The following is a 13,212-nucleotide window of genomic DNA, read 5'->3' as shown; positions in this document are numbered from 1 at the left end:
CATCTTCCTCACACACGGTGACCTCGGCCCAGACGTCACTGCATGATTAGCAGACAGTGCCAAGGCAATGGAGATATATAATACAGGCATCCAAGGCTGCATGCAGACATGCCCTCCCTCACTCAATTTCGTGGCAACTCCATCATGCATTGTCACTTTGAGAAATCATCTGTGGATCAAATACGTCTGTGCTATGGTTTGTCTTTCAACATCCAAACATTTACTTCTGCCTCATGACTCGTGATGGATTGGCAGTTGAGTACTTTGAGTCACACGCTACATTTAGGTAGTTAGTATTTAATTGTAATAAAAAGCTGTGATGCTTTTTACTCAAGAAATGTCCTTTCGAGTCGTGATTTTCTGGTGGCACAAGTTTAAGATTTGTGTTTGTGTGTTTCTCCACTGTGACAATGGCAGGAAAGCGCAGGGCCTTGCTAGTTGCACCTTGTACCAAACCTCTGAATCATATTTCCTATTTCGGAGTTCATCAAACTATAATGTCAGTTGTAGACAAAAAGAAAGTTTCCCATTAAGAGCAGTCCTTATTTGGGCATAGCTTTAAATTAATTTCACGCAGTGAATAATAATGAATATTTTGTAAGGTCTATTGCCCAAGCTAAGTTGTAAACACTAATAATGTTCTAATTTCTTAAACTCATTTTATAACCTTTACATTTTTTTTTTTTTTAAACAATACTGGAATCAGTACTGGCCTTTTACTATTGGCCTCAATCCATTCCTGTTTACTGTCATGGATGCAAAAAGAGAGCTACTGTTATTTAGAACATCATTGAACCCACTAGTCTGTTTTAAAAAGACTTGACTGAAATGAGTGGGATATGCATTTGAATGCGGTATTAATTAGTGTTGCATAGTGAGGCAAAAACAGCTTTGATGATTACGCTTCACCATTTACATCACTGAAGGAGGGTAAACGTAATTAGAAGACCAAGTGCAAGGAGGAACAGAGCATAGCATATTTTTGTTCTAGGTCAGAATCACAGCAGATGTGGCCAGTGATAAAAGAGAACATTGAGAAGCGATTGTCTAGTTAGTGCTCCATTCGTTGTTTGTGTCTCAGTTTTGTGCAAACTTTGTTACTCTTGGTACTCATTTCTCTTCTGAAAATGGCTTTGAAAGATTTTCTTATCTTTTCATTTGAATTTGATTCCTGGAAGCATCTTTGTGAATTTCTCTTATCAAAAGTCATGAAGGTGTACCTGAAAAACAGATTGGTACCTCACCACTATTTGTACCCTTCCGTTGGGGTTGAAGGTAGTTAATCTGCGTTTTGTTGATTAAAATATATATATATATATATATATATATATATATATATATATATATATATTTGTGTAACACCAGGAATTGAGAGGGGAAGACTGTGTTATCTTATAGAAGACATGTCTTTGTATAAAAACAACTCAATGGGAAGCTGTACAAACACTAAATGCTGGATATATACTTCTATATTTGCCTTTTGTTTCACTTGAGCTACACAGTGTCCTGCTGGTATGATGTCACACTGTTTACATAGCTGATGCAGCGTACGGCTATCCACAGAAAACACCCTGTGGTGGAAACACAAACCGCATTAGGGTTTGACTTTCCAATTAGGATACACATTCATACAGAACTGTAACTGACCTTACAATTTCAACCTATTTGACCATACGCTATGGTCGGAATCCTGTCTTGCGCCTCAAGGTGGGCAGATGTAAACTGTAACTATAGATGATTTTATTCCCCTTATTGAAAACAACATCTAGAGGGAATTTCTTTTATTGGGGTGCCAGTTTTTTTTTTTTTTTTTTACTTGTTCAGCTGTTGTCATCCATTTTGATCTAATTCTGAATTCAGTGTTAAGTGTTTCTTGACACTGTAGTACCGCATAAATTATCTGATTTGTCACACCAGTGGTATGAATACAGATAATAAGATGGCAGCTGCAAATATAATCGTAGTCATATTTACCCTCTCTCGTAAACACTTTTTCTGCTATAATCACTGTATTAGTGCTCTTTGTATGGCTGGGCAATAATTTAATATCAGTATGTATTCTGATAGACACCTCATCAATCTCAAATGTTGCACTCAGTAAAATTTTCCTAAAAAAAAAAAAGAAAATCATCAAATAAACCACGACCCTGTCATTCTGCATGCTTTAGGCGGAGGCTACAGTATGACGTTGGATTTGTACCACAGTTATCAACTCTTTGGTTCCAGCCGATTTAAAGCATTCCGACTGATTTTTAAAGGCTCACGGAATATAGTTTAATAGACAACAATGTACTATGATGCTAAAAATGTTTGCCTTTGTGACACCCCATTTCTTCCATAAAATACCAACAACAATGAAAATGTAAAACAATATGCGTATTTACAAATAATCACCAATTTACTAATTTTACATTTGATACATTTTGCAAATTATCTACACACTATTTAGTAGTAATTTCAGTAGTAGTCAGAATATTTATTAGAGTGCGCGTCTGTGTGCGTGCATGTGTGCTGTGCGTGTTTGGTTGTGTGTGTGCGTGTGCGTGCGCGTGTGTGTGTCTGTGTGTGAATGTTAGTACATTATGTCATCACTTCTGCTACTACTACCACTACCATGTTACACACTGCAGTCACTTCATTGCTACTTTTAAGTTTTCATGATCAAAAATGACACATTTGATCGCTGATTTGGTCATGTGTATGGAACGGCTAGTTAATAGCAACCAAACTTGTTATGCAACGTGAGGAGGCTGTGCAAACTCATTTCATCACCTGGGTGGTTCTTATTCAAATGATTCAACAGGATTGTTGTGTTGCCTGTTTTTGAGGACATGCCTTGCATAATGCCTTAATTTATTCCACGTTTAGAGGTAGTCATACAAACAAGGGTGAGGAATTTTTATGTCAAAATACTGTAACTTCTGAAAATAAGTCATGCTCGTTTAGCTGTGCTGATCGAGTGGTATGCTGTTCACTTTCATACGCTATTAAGATGATCAATCGTCTAGCCCTATACTACTCAGCAGTTTTCTGAAGCCGAGTTGTGATTGGTTGTGACCTGAAACCTGGCAACTGGGATCTCATTTTCAGTCGACAGCAAGTGGCAAAATGGCCGCCTCCTAAAATGGACAAAAGCGGGTTAATCTTGCGCCGTAACTCATATTCCACAAACACAGTATTAATCAGAAAAATTAACAAAAGTTGTGATTAATTTAGAAAGGCCCGAGTTCCTTGCATTGCATAACCTGAGTACTTATGTATGTTTTAATTTAAATCAGAAAAGGGGTGGCAATGTATAATTCATTGATTTTCACTCTGCTGCTCAAAAGCTTTGTGGAAATATTACATAAGCTGTCTTGGTAGTTTCGTTGTTCCACATCAGACACCCGTTTTTGCAAAGCTAGGACACTCCAAGCTGGCCTTTTTGGCAGGGCAGGGCGGTGCGGGGCAGTGCAGGGCAGGGTAGGTCTCTGCAGGGATTTATCAGTCCTATTACAGGCATAAGGGATTTGACACTGGCTGTTTAGTGTGTGTGAGTGCATGTGTGTGTGTGCGCGCATGTGGGTGTGAGACAGATAACAAGAGAGATTCTGCTGATTCATGGGGGGTGATTTGGGTTTGCCACGCCTCAGCTGGTTAGAGAAGAGAGAAAGAGGATGGAACAGATTCATCCCAAGGCTTGTTGCTCTTCATGCCTTTACACAACACACCCACACTGTTTCTGGTTTCTCTTTGTTCACTCTAATAAGGGAGGGAATGGATCATCAGCCTGTTCCTAAACGAAAAACTATTACGGGTGTCCATCCCTTCAATTAAAAGAATGTTTGATGTATATCCGATATACGGGTGCGAGGAGATTTTATTTTAAAATGGAATGATTTGATTTGGTTCGACTCGGTAGGATTAACGGTTTGATATGGTACGGCTCCGTACGAAGAGGGTATGATGCAATGAGTTTCTTGTCATTTTACAATATGAATTAACTTAGTTTACAGTCAATGTGGCATTTCCTTTAAATACGCTTCCAATCAAAGATTAATTTAATCCATATCAGAATAGATCTTCTACATATCTGAATATAGCTTTTAAAGGGTTTGACAGTTTGATTCTGTTCGATTTGATCCACTCATATCTTAAAATTTGAATCGTTTTATTGATTTAAATTCTTTTTGTTGCACCTGTTATAATTACCATTACTCTTACTTTTCTTTAAATGCAAAAGTATCACCAAATTTTGCACACTCTGGCTCAAACCGAGGTTCTGCTGTGTACAATATGCTCACTCAGTTCTCGATAGTCCAAAATAATGAGAGCCGCCATTGTACATTCCCAACATTTTGTCTGCTCTTTATAATGACTTTGTTTGACACTCGTCTTTGCTGTATGAAGAATGCAAGCGCCCCCTTCCTATCCCCAATCAGCTCTTTGGGAATGTCTAATTACGTTGCTATTTAAGTGCTTGGGAAAAAGGCCTGTCAAACAGTAACTCATTAATTCACTATAGATTGTGCCCCACAACATGTCTATTGTAACAAAGTACCCAGAGGGCTTGGGAATGCCGTTGAGTGGGCTTGGCCTCTAGTTTCATGCTGCCATGTGACTGTCAACTATTGGTTCAGATTTGTACGTTTGTAAGATGACGTGCAACTTGAAAATTGAATGGAATCTTGTTATTGTACTGTATTCCACATCAAACATTTCAAAATGGCTGCCGGTTTGGTGATTCAAATACTGCTTTTGTCATGACAATCCATCAAGACATATGTTTGTAGCTAATTTTTGCTCATCTACTAAAGTTGAAGCTGACAGAGTCCCCTTTCTGACTAAGCACTTTAATTTCAGTATTGTCAGTCACTGCTACAGTTTGATTTGAAAGCACTGCCTACATTCAATATAGTGTATTTTATTATAATAATAATTCTTATAAGAATAAGCCCTTCAACATCCAGTAAATGCACTCTTGCAAATGTATACTGAGTGAAATTGGAATGAAACATCCAAAGAATGAAGAACGCAAAAGGTGAAGGAGGCCTTTTTTTAATGAGAAACTGGCAGAGTTGGCCCATGTCTCCTTATCTACACATTCCAAAGTGTGTGTTTGCCTGTGTGTGTGTATTTGTGTGTGTCCATGTGAAAGAGAGACAGTTTGGAGGCCTGTGTGTGGGGTGGCGGGGAAATACTGTGTGTACGTGTAGATAAGATGAATACAAAGGTTTCATTTCTGGGCCTGGTTATAATTCTGGGTTTGCCCTTAGTTTCTACTACTATAAAATGAAGTTTCCATAGTAAATGAGCATAATGTATGCATGAATGAATGGCAAAAAAAATAGGGAAAAAAAAATCAATGGTCACTGAAATGACCTGAAATTGATCAAAGTCATAGAATTTATTAACTGAAAAATTAGATGTTGCTTATTTTTTTGATATTTTGGCAATTTTCAGGTCCATCAAATTTCAAATTTATTTCAATGACCGTTTTCCATGTTGTTAGGGTACCAACAATTTTGCTTTTGCATGAGCTCAAAAGATCGAACACTGCTTACTGTTACATCAAATAGGTTAGTTGTGTATATGCTTTGCTACATTTTGCTCAGGGTGTCTTGCATATGGGTGGGGTACACTAAAATATGAAGACAACTTCATCAAGGCATTCTGTAGCATAATGTGCTTTGCAGTGTCAGAAAGCTTGTTCTCAGCTGCAGGCCATGACCTAAGCTAAAAATACCCAAGATTTGCTCAAAAGAAAAAAAAATGGACTAAGAGCCTTGATCTAGTGTGTATCCTATTGAACATTTGTACAGGAGAACAATCTTAATTATGAAGTCTGAGAAGACAATCTATCAAGCTTGAAAGAACCAAAGGCGTTTGATCACGCGCAGTGGGTCAGAATAGCTGTCAACGGGTTCAATAGTCTGAGAGCTACAGTAATCATTTTTATTGCCTTCAAAGGTTTTGCACCAAAATATTACATTTTGTGTACGATCCTTTAACAGTGTCTTCTGGTGGATCTCATATATTATTATTGAATACATGCCATTCATGTTTAAAGATTTGCACACATTGTAGTTTAGTGTTTCAGATATGCTTTGGTTTTGCATCATTCTGGCTTCACGCCACAACACACACTATTGATTTGAGTGACTATTGTATAGAATTGCTCGAGTATCTTGACAACCTGGCTAAGACTAAAGTGTGGCCAATATACTCATAAATGCGGCCAACTTTTCAACGTGTGGTGGTAAATTTTATCCGGTTGTACAGAACACTGAAGATGGAATGTGCCTCAGTTTAAATCCTTCTTGTATACATCAAATAAATAAATATCCAAGTTGTCATGTGCACTTTGACACGTTAATAACCGTTTAACTTTTTGAGAACGAGTTGCCTTGTAAAGGCCCTCTTTCCACGACTTTTCACGTCTCACTCCTTATTTTGGCATCAAAGACTGCACGCTTGTCTATTTTCAGTGGTACGTGTGAAATTATGAATACAGTTGTAAAACGCAATATGAATATGGGTGGTTGGGTCTCAATTGTTATTGAGCAATGGCTATCCTAAAACTCGGAAAGTGGTTTCTTGCATGTGTTGTGATCACAATTGGATCACTGGTGCCATGTACCAAGCAGATGCTTGCGATTGAATATTTGTATTATCATTTTCACTCAACCTTTGTGGTTCAAATGCATATTTCTGAATGTGCAAATGAAATGAAATGAAAATGAGTAAATATTGAACATCTCACTGGCTGTTACTGTATCTGACATTTATTGCGGCTTGAATTTGAAATGAAACTGTGAAGTACTGACATTAGCGGACAAGCTAACGTTAAGCGTTGTATTTATTCATTATAATAAATAAAATATACATTTTGAGTGGGAATTGCATTTTAAGTATTTCTCCAAAGTCAAACACGGGTGATTCTGGTCACTCACTTGGTAAATGAAACACAGCTAGGATCTAATTGCACCATGGAGGTCACAGGCGTAATTGATGCATGAAAGATGACTATCGTAAAATTAAGCAGCCGAAATTATTTCCGAGTGCTTTACGCACTTTGGTTTAACTGCGACGGGACACAATTAATCAACAATCGATTCCACACAATCAACCACATTCCGAGCAATTAAGTAATCAATGAATTGCAATGACCACCCCTAATTAGGTCAATGAAAAGAAAAGAACTAGCCATACTTACATCTGGAAAGTTATCAAAAAAGTTTTTTTTTTTTTATGCGAAGACGGAACAATTCTGGATTAAAATTTGCAAGCAGGTAAATGATGAAAAATCCTTCTTAAAATAGTTTTTCACGATACATTTAACAGGATACACACAACTTTCTACATTAACATGACCGTTTAGGGGCATCCAAAGTTCACTGATGCTGGTTTTATGGGCCAGTAGATATTTCAAAAATAAAAGCAACATTATTTATTCTATATACTTAGAATTTTATTCCCCCATTTAGAAGTCTTTAATCAATTGTTTACCATGCAAAGTCAAAATTATCTAATCAAAACTGTCATTATTTGGTCTAATTTAGCATTGTCTTGAGAAAGTAGAGAACATTGAATCAAGAGATGGCAGTGTTTAAGGCAATCACAGTTGTGCTTACTCACCGTTGTCAGACATGCCTAATTTATAAGGACCAAAAGCAGTGCTTTATTATCAGAAACCTTGGACCCAATATATTGTGTCCAGGATACATTTTTTTCCAAGGTCACTAAATGAGGAAAGAATGTGAGGAGTGCCGCAATACACCTACTCTTACATTTGAACCAGCAGAAGCAGGCAGTTTGGTCCTTCATTTTATGTTCAATTGCTCAACATTTACAATGCTACATAATAAAGATCGCTTTTACGCCTTTACGCTTTTAACAGTACGAAACAAATATTTATTTCTGTTTTTTTTTTGTGTGAAAATTGACATAAGCGAATGCTTTGAAAAAAAAAACAAAGAAGTCATTCATACCTTGTTTAACATCAGGAGACATAAAGAAGGGTGGGGGGACAATCTAACCCTTTCTGAATAATGTCATTTGCTTTTTCTAAAGGCGAAGGGTGAATGCTCAATTGAAATTGGGTATGCAAATGATTGTAGGAGTAAAAATGGATATTGTATTTGAAACCATATGACCCAGCTGTACTTGAGGGTGAGAAAAATATGTTCCTTCTCAAATGGTTGGCATGCAGCTGCGACTGAGACACGTCTTCCTGAATGTGGCAATGTACAGTGAGAATCGGATACACAGACATGACAGTGGTCTCCCGTTTTGCATCCAGCAAGCCCTCAGTCCATCCATCCTTCTATTTATTTCCCCGCGTCTGCTGTCATGAGACAGCAGCAGCAGCAATAGTCTTCAGAGGAAAGCATGGCTCAGATTAACGTTTTAATCCAAAAGCCTGGATTATAGGTTTTGTATTTTATTCCTAGCCTCACCACTCCAGCAGCAAATCTTTATCAGATAGTTTTCAGTCAGAGGTGTGTAAATGTGTTTGTTCTGCTGAAGGGGCTCCTTGTGGTGCTTTTCATAGAGATATATAACAGAGTAGAGTTGCTCTTTGAGACTAATTAACTCAAGCATATTAAATCATGCCAGCACAACACTGCATCAGTACTTAGCCACATCATCACCATCATCATCATTGTCATCTGCCTATTGGCGTTTTGCCCTCATCTACTCATTCATGTGTATGCACAGTTCTGGCTGTCCTCTATACCACATCGCAGTCACAAAACCTGCTCTAAAAATGGCCTCTGTCCATCCGAGCTTTCGATATGATAGTCTGTGTTGGTTACTGAACACAAAGAATGGCATACTAGAGAGGAACGATGTCATGATTTATTGTTAACGCCTTGTGTGCTTATTGTGACTGCGCTGACGGTATTCTCTTTTTCCCACCCCAGTGTGCCTCTCATAATTGCAGTTCTGCACCCATAGATTTGCATATCGCTGGATCTGTCCTTTTTTTATGCTTAAAGTTTACTAAGTGCAGCATCTCCTATAAAGTTAACTGAAAGTAAAAGTGAACGTGAAAGTATCTAAATTAAAATGTTATGTTTTAACAACATGTGATAAGAAAGACTTTATCATTCAAAACTAAGATGCAACATTAACTATGCTTAATGTAACTACTGTACAGCCAGAGCGGAAATTATTCACCCCTGACCCAATTTTAAATGATCAATTATTAGCCGCAGGGTTAGTAAAAAAGGGCAATGCCGATAATCGGTAAAATGCCGAATATCGGCGCCGATAATCAGCCTGGCCGATCACTAATCGTAAAGTCTGTCTAACCTTCTTACATCCCTAGGACTATATATTAGGGTTATTACTTAAATTAGGGTTGTGCATCAGTCCTTTAAAAGAAGATTCGACAGATATTTCAATACATACGTGGTGCAATACAAGTCAAGGACGGTTTGATTTTAAAGCAGAACAATTTAATTCAGTTGGATACAGTTATACAGATCATGATACAATGAGTTTCTTTCTTGTCTGTATTGTAAATGTGGCATACTGGCATTCCCTCCCTCCAAAGCTGATGAAGGGTGGCAGTTCTTGTTGTAGTTGTCAGTCTAAAAATGAAAATTATGATACTCCCCCTGCCCACGTTTTGTATGTATACTTTACTTGACTATTCTGCAGAAGTTTAAGATTTCTATATGGTGGAAAAGACTGCTGAAGCTGCTTGAAGTGATGAGGCCATGAGATTAGTTGAGCTATATAAGGAGGAATTTTAAACTTTTCAGTGGAAGTTGAAGCGATTTCCTGCAAACAGGAAACTGCGTGTTTTCCTGTGGGTGCTGTGGCTGTTCTCGCTTACATCCTGCCTCGGGCTGTCAAGGAGTGCAGGAACACTGATCTAAAGCATTGGAAAGGCTTTACCACTTTCTTGTCCTTCTCTAGAAGACGCATGGTCGGATCCTAGTCAATATTGAAAAATGCAAAAAAAAGAGCGATGTGCTTAATGATTTTTATTGATCTCTATTTAAGTTTTCCTGCTATTTTGAATCAGTCCTGTGGTTCAGCAAAGAAGATGCAAGATAGGTGAGTAACGGGCTATTTAGATATTAGGATGTTGCCACCTTTCAATTTGATTTTAATATAAAATTGCTTTGATGTGAAAGCAAAATCGTCAATCAATTTTGCCGTTTGAGTGCTTTCAAGTTAGTTGACTTTAGCGACGCCATTTTGCGGGTGTTACAGTGGAGTCGTATACTGCATTCCAAAAATTTTCATGGCTCTCTTCAGCACATTATTGTTGTCCATATCATCACTAATCTTCCACTCACTTCATCAGTATGGCCAAAATGAGTGGATTAGCCTTTGAAGAGTTGGAGTGACTTCTTATTATCTGTATCAGACTGTGTATCAGGCGAGGCCAGGCCAAGGCAGGCTTGAACAAAGAGACCCTGTACATTATGCCTTGTGTGTGTGTGTGTGTGTTTGTGTGCGTGTGTGTGTCTGTGTACACGTACACAGTCATGTGTGGTTTGATTGCTGTTCTTTGTTTCCCAGCCCCCCGGCCCTGCTGGCCATAGTTGAAGCCTGACTAATATGGAAGTATAAATACACTAGGCTGCCATTAGTTTGGGCAACATCAAGTACGCTATTGTTTCACACTACACTATTGTGTCACTTAAAAGAACTTTGTCCTTTGTCTCGTTAGTATTTTTGGTTTTATTTACATCAAAAACGAGACAAGCATATTTTGTGTTTTTTATTTTTGCTACAGTGACCCACAATGTTCCAATAACAAAATAGGTGCTTTTATATAAACTGATACATTGTGAGATAGCAGAATTTGTCATGTTTATGAATGTAAGTGCTAAAATACTCATTTGCCTTATTTACATCTTTCGTTAGCTTTCCATCCTGATACTTTACAACCAATCCACCAGCATATAATGGTCATTTCAGAGTGCAGTGAAGAATTATTATTATAATCTCAATGGCGTAAAATATAGTCTCAGTAAATATTCCAACACATCTAAGACAGGCGTGTTCAAAAACACATTTTTGAATCTTGAATGTAAGAGTTAAAATGGCTTCCATTTTTTAAAGACTTATTGACATTCTAACTTCTGTGTGCTGATAACTCTGAATGTTTTGAATGACTTAACGTGATTGTGATTTAGCAGAATAATGCGTATCGGATGAGTTGCACGTCTGTAATTTCTCTTCGGACTGCAAGTGCATTCAAACCGAAGCAACAGCACTCCTGCTGATGTCAGCAGAGTTGTGCACAATTGCTACAGGATAGGATTGAACATAGAATATGAATGCAAATTTTGAGCAATGAACATTGAGTGTTGTAGCAGATGATTAGTTTTGCTCTGAGTTCTGTGGAAGGTTTGCTAAAACATGGTTGGTTTCAACCAGCTGTTTCTCCTGGTCCTCGATGGTGAAAACACAATTATTATTCAGAATTAACTAAATCACAATGTATCTGTAGATTTTCACTCATTGATAAACTCACTGATCCATGATGAGGGATGGGTATTGAGCCCTAACCCTAACTGGCCTTGTGGATGAATTACTAAAAACTGGATAAGCTCCACCCTTACCTGTTCTGTTAATCGTCTTGGAGAAAGTCCTCCCAATTTTTTTTAATTAATTTATGCTATATGAACATTATTTTTTACCTTCTACCCCTTTGATCTTGTTTATAATGAGCAATAGAATTAATATATTTCTCCAAAGTGCATTTTTGCAATTGGAGTTGAGCACCTGTGACTCTTACAAGACAGGTAAACCGAACTGCATGCACTTTGAGGCATCTTACAACGCTTCACCGTGAGACATTAAATGTGATGTTCCTCTTCATACCGTTCTGCCAAACAAGTCACCGTTCAAGTTCTCTGTTCTCCATGACCCATCACCCTGTTGTTTCTCATGTGGGCCTCGACAGTTAGATATGGGTGAACGGATGGCTGATTATATGGCAAAACACTTGAGAGAAATAGAAGTGTTTGGGAATGTCAGTGGGAGCAGTGGCTAAATGGGTCAGAACTTTTCGAACAATAGCAGCATTACTGTGAGAGTTGTAGAGGCAGACAGTGGAGGGGTTCTCGAGAGGGGTGGATAGTTTTGGGGGATGCCCAAGCTGTGTGCCAATTATGGACATAAATAACATCCACACAGAGCTGCCATGGAAATTAGGGTCAAAGGGTTAACTGTGTTTTCAATAGGATGGGGCCAACTGATTCATTGTTGCGGATGACTGAAATGATGAGTGAGTAAAAGCACCATAACTCAAGATGTACAGTAAGTGCAATAATAATAATATGTAATATAGTGTTAGAATTTAATCATATTTATGAATTAATTAAGGGTTAAATTTCGCAACAGGTGCCACTTATGGTAATATCTGTGTTGTGCATATGCCAAACTTAAAAAAAAAAAAAGAAAATATCTCAAAAATCCAATGCACAAGAACAAAAAAACCTGTGATTTTTTAAAATCTGCATCAAAAATATGTTAAGGGATACATAAAGCTATCTGATTACAATTAGCTGTTTACCAGTGTAGTCGTCTTGCAAAACTTTGCTTAAATAGCTGATCTGTGACTAAATTAGGAATAGAGTGTGTCTTTTCTTACATCATTAATTTCAGGAACTTTGGTCAAGTGCAGCCCCAATGGCACTGTTGTTGGCTAGGAATTTTTCATATAAATATACATTTCATATACATGCTCAGTTTAACTTCCTTCTGTTGCCCACTGCCATTTGCAACCAAACACTATTAATAAAAGAAAATGACAGTAGTGAATAGGCAGCTGCTGATGATAGATCCAATTGTTCTACTATAGCATGCTGTGTGTTGTTTTGGAGGCCTGATTATGGAAGTGGAAGTTAATGTGCACTCTGCCATGCATGGTGGCGTTTGTCTTTTCTTTTTATTGCCATGTTGGATTGGGCTCAGCTCTCTGCCACAGACAGCTGTAACCTCACGCCCTACAGGCAAAAACATCTGACAATGGCGGGGCTGCATCAGCTGAATGTGAACAATTTAGGCAAGCCACTGCCACTCTGTTAAAAAAAGCTAGTTTCAGACCGATGATCTGAGTCCAAGCAAAGACCCTTGAAGTTAGAACGACTCTTTTCTGAACTCTGAACTTTCCGAATAAGCAAAAGAAACATGCAGTCATATGGAAAACTTGGTTGACAGTTGACGCAACCGAGTGGATGGACGCTCATGTAGCGTTAG

At 38.0% G+C, this 13,212-nt stretch overlaps 1 protein-coding gene across 11 annotated transcripts in view; it reads left to right on the top strand.

The window, feature by feature from the left end:
- tjp1a (tight junction protein 1a) overlaps window positions 1-13,212 on the top strand; it is a 78,883-nt gene that overhangs the window by 39,180 nt on the left and 26,491 nt on the right. The window contains exon 1 of one of the 11 annotated variants that reach the window (XM_088370646.1): window positions 9,855-10,050. The exons of the other annotated variants lie outside the window; for them this stretch is intronic. The gene's annotated coding sequence lies outside the window, so the exon portion shown is untranslated. Of the gene's footprint in view, window positions 1-9,854; window positions 10,051-13,212 lie in introns of those variants that run through there. 11 annotated transcript variants of the gene reach the window in all.

Source organism: Syngnathus floridae, chromosome 3, assembly GCF_059516105.1.
Source record: "Syngnathus floridae isolate MCC-2025c chromosome 3, RoL_Sflo_1.0, whole genome shotgun sequence".
In the NCBI taxonomy this organism is placed as follows: domain Eukaryota; kingdom Metazoa; phylum Chordata; class Actinopteri; order Syngnathiformes; family Syngnathidae; genus Syngnathus; species Syngnathus floridae.
This window is presented reverse-complemented; position numbering and strand designations above follow the sequence as displayed.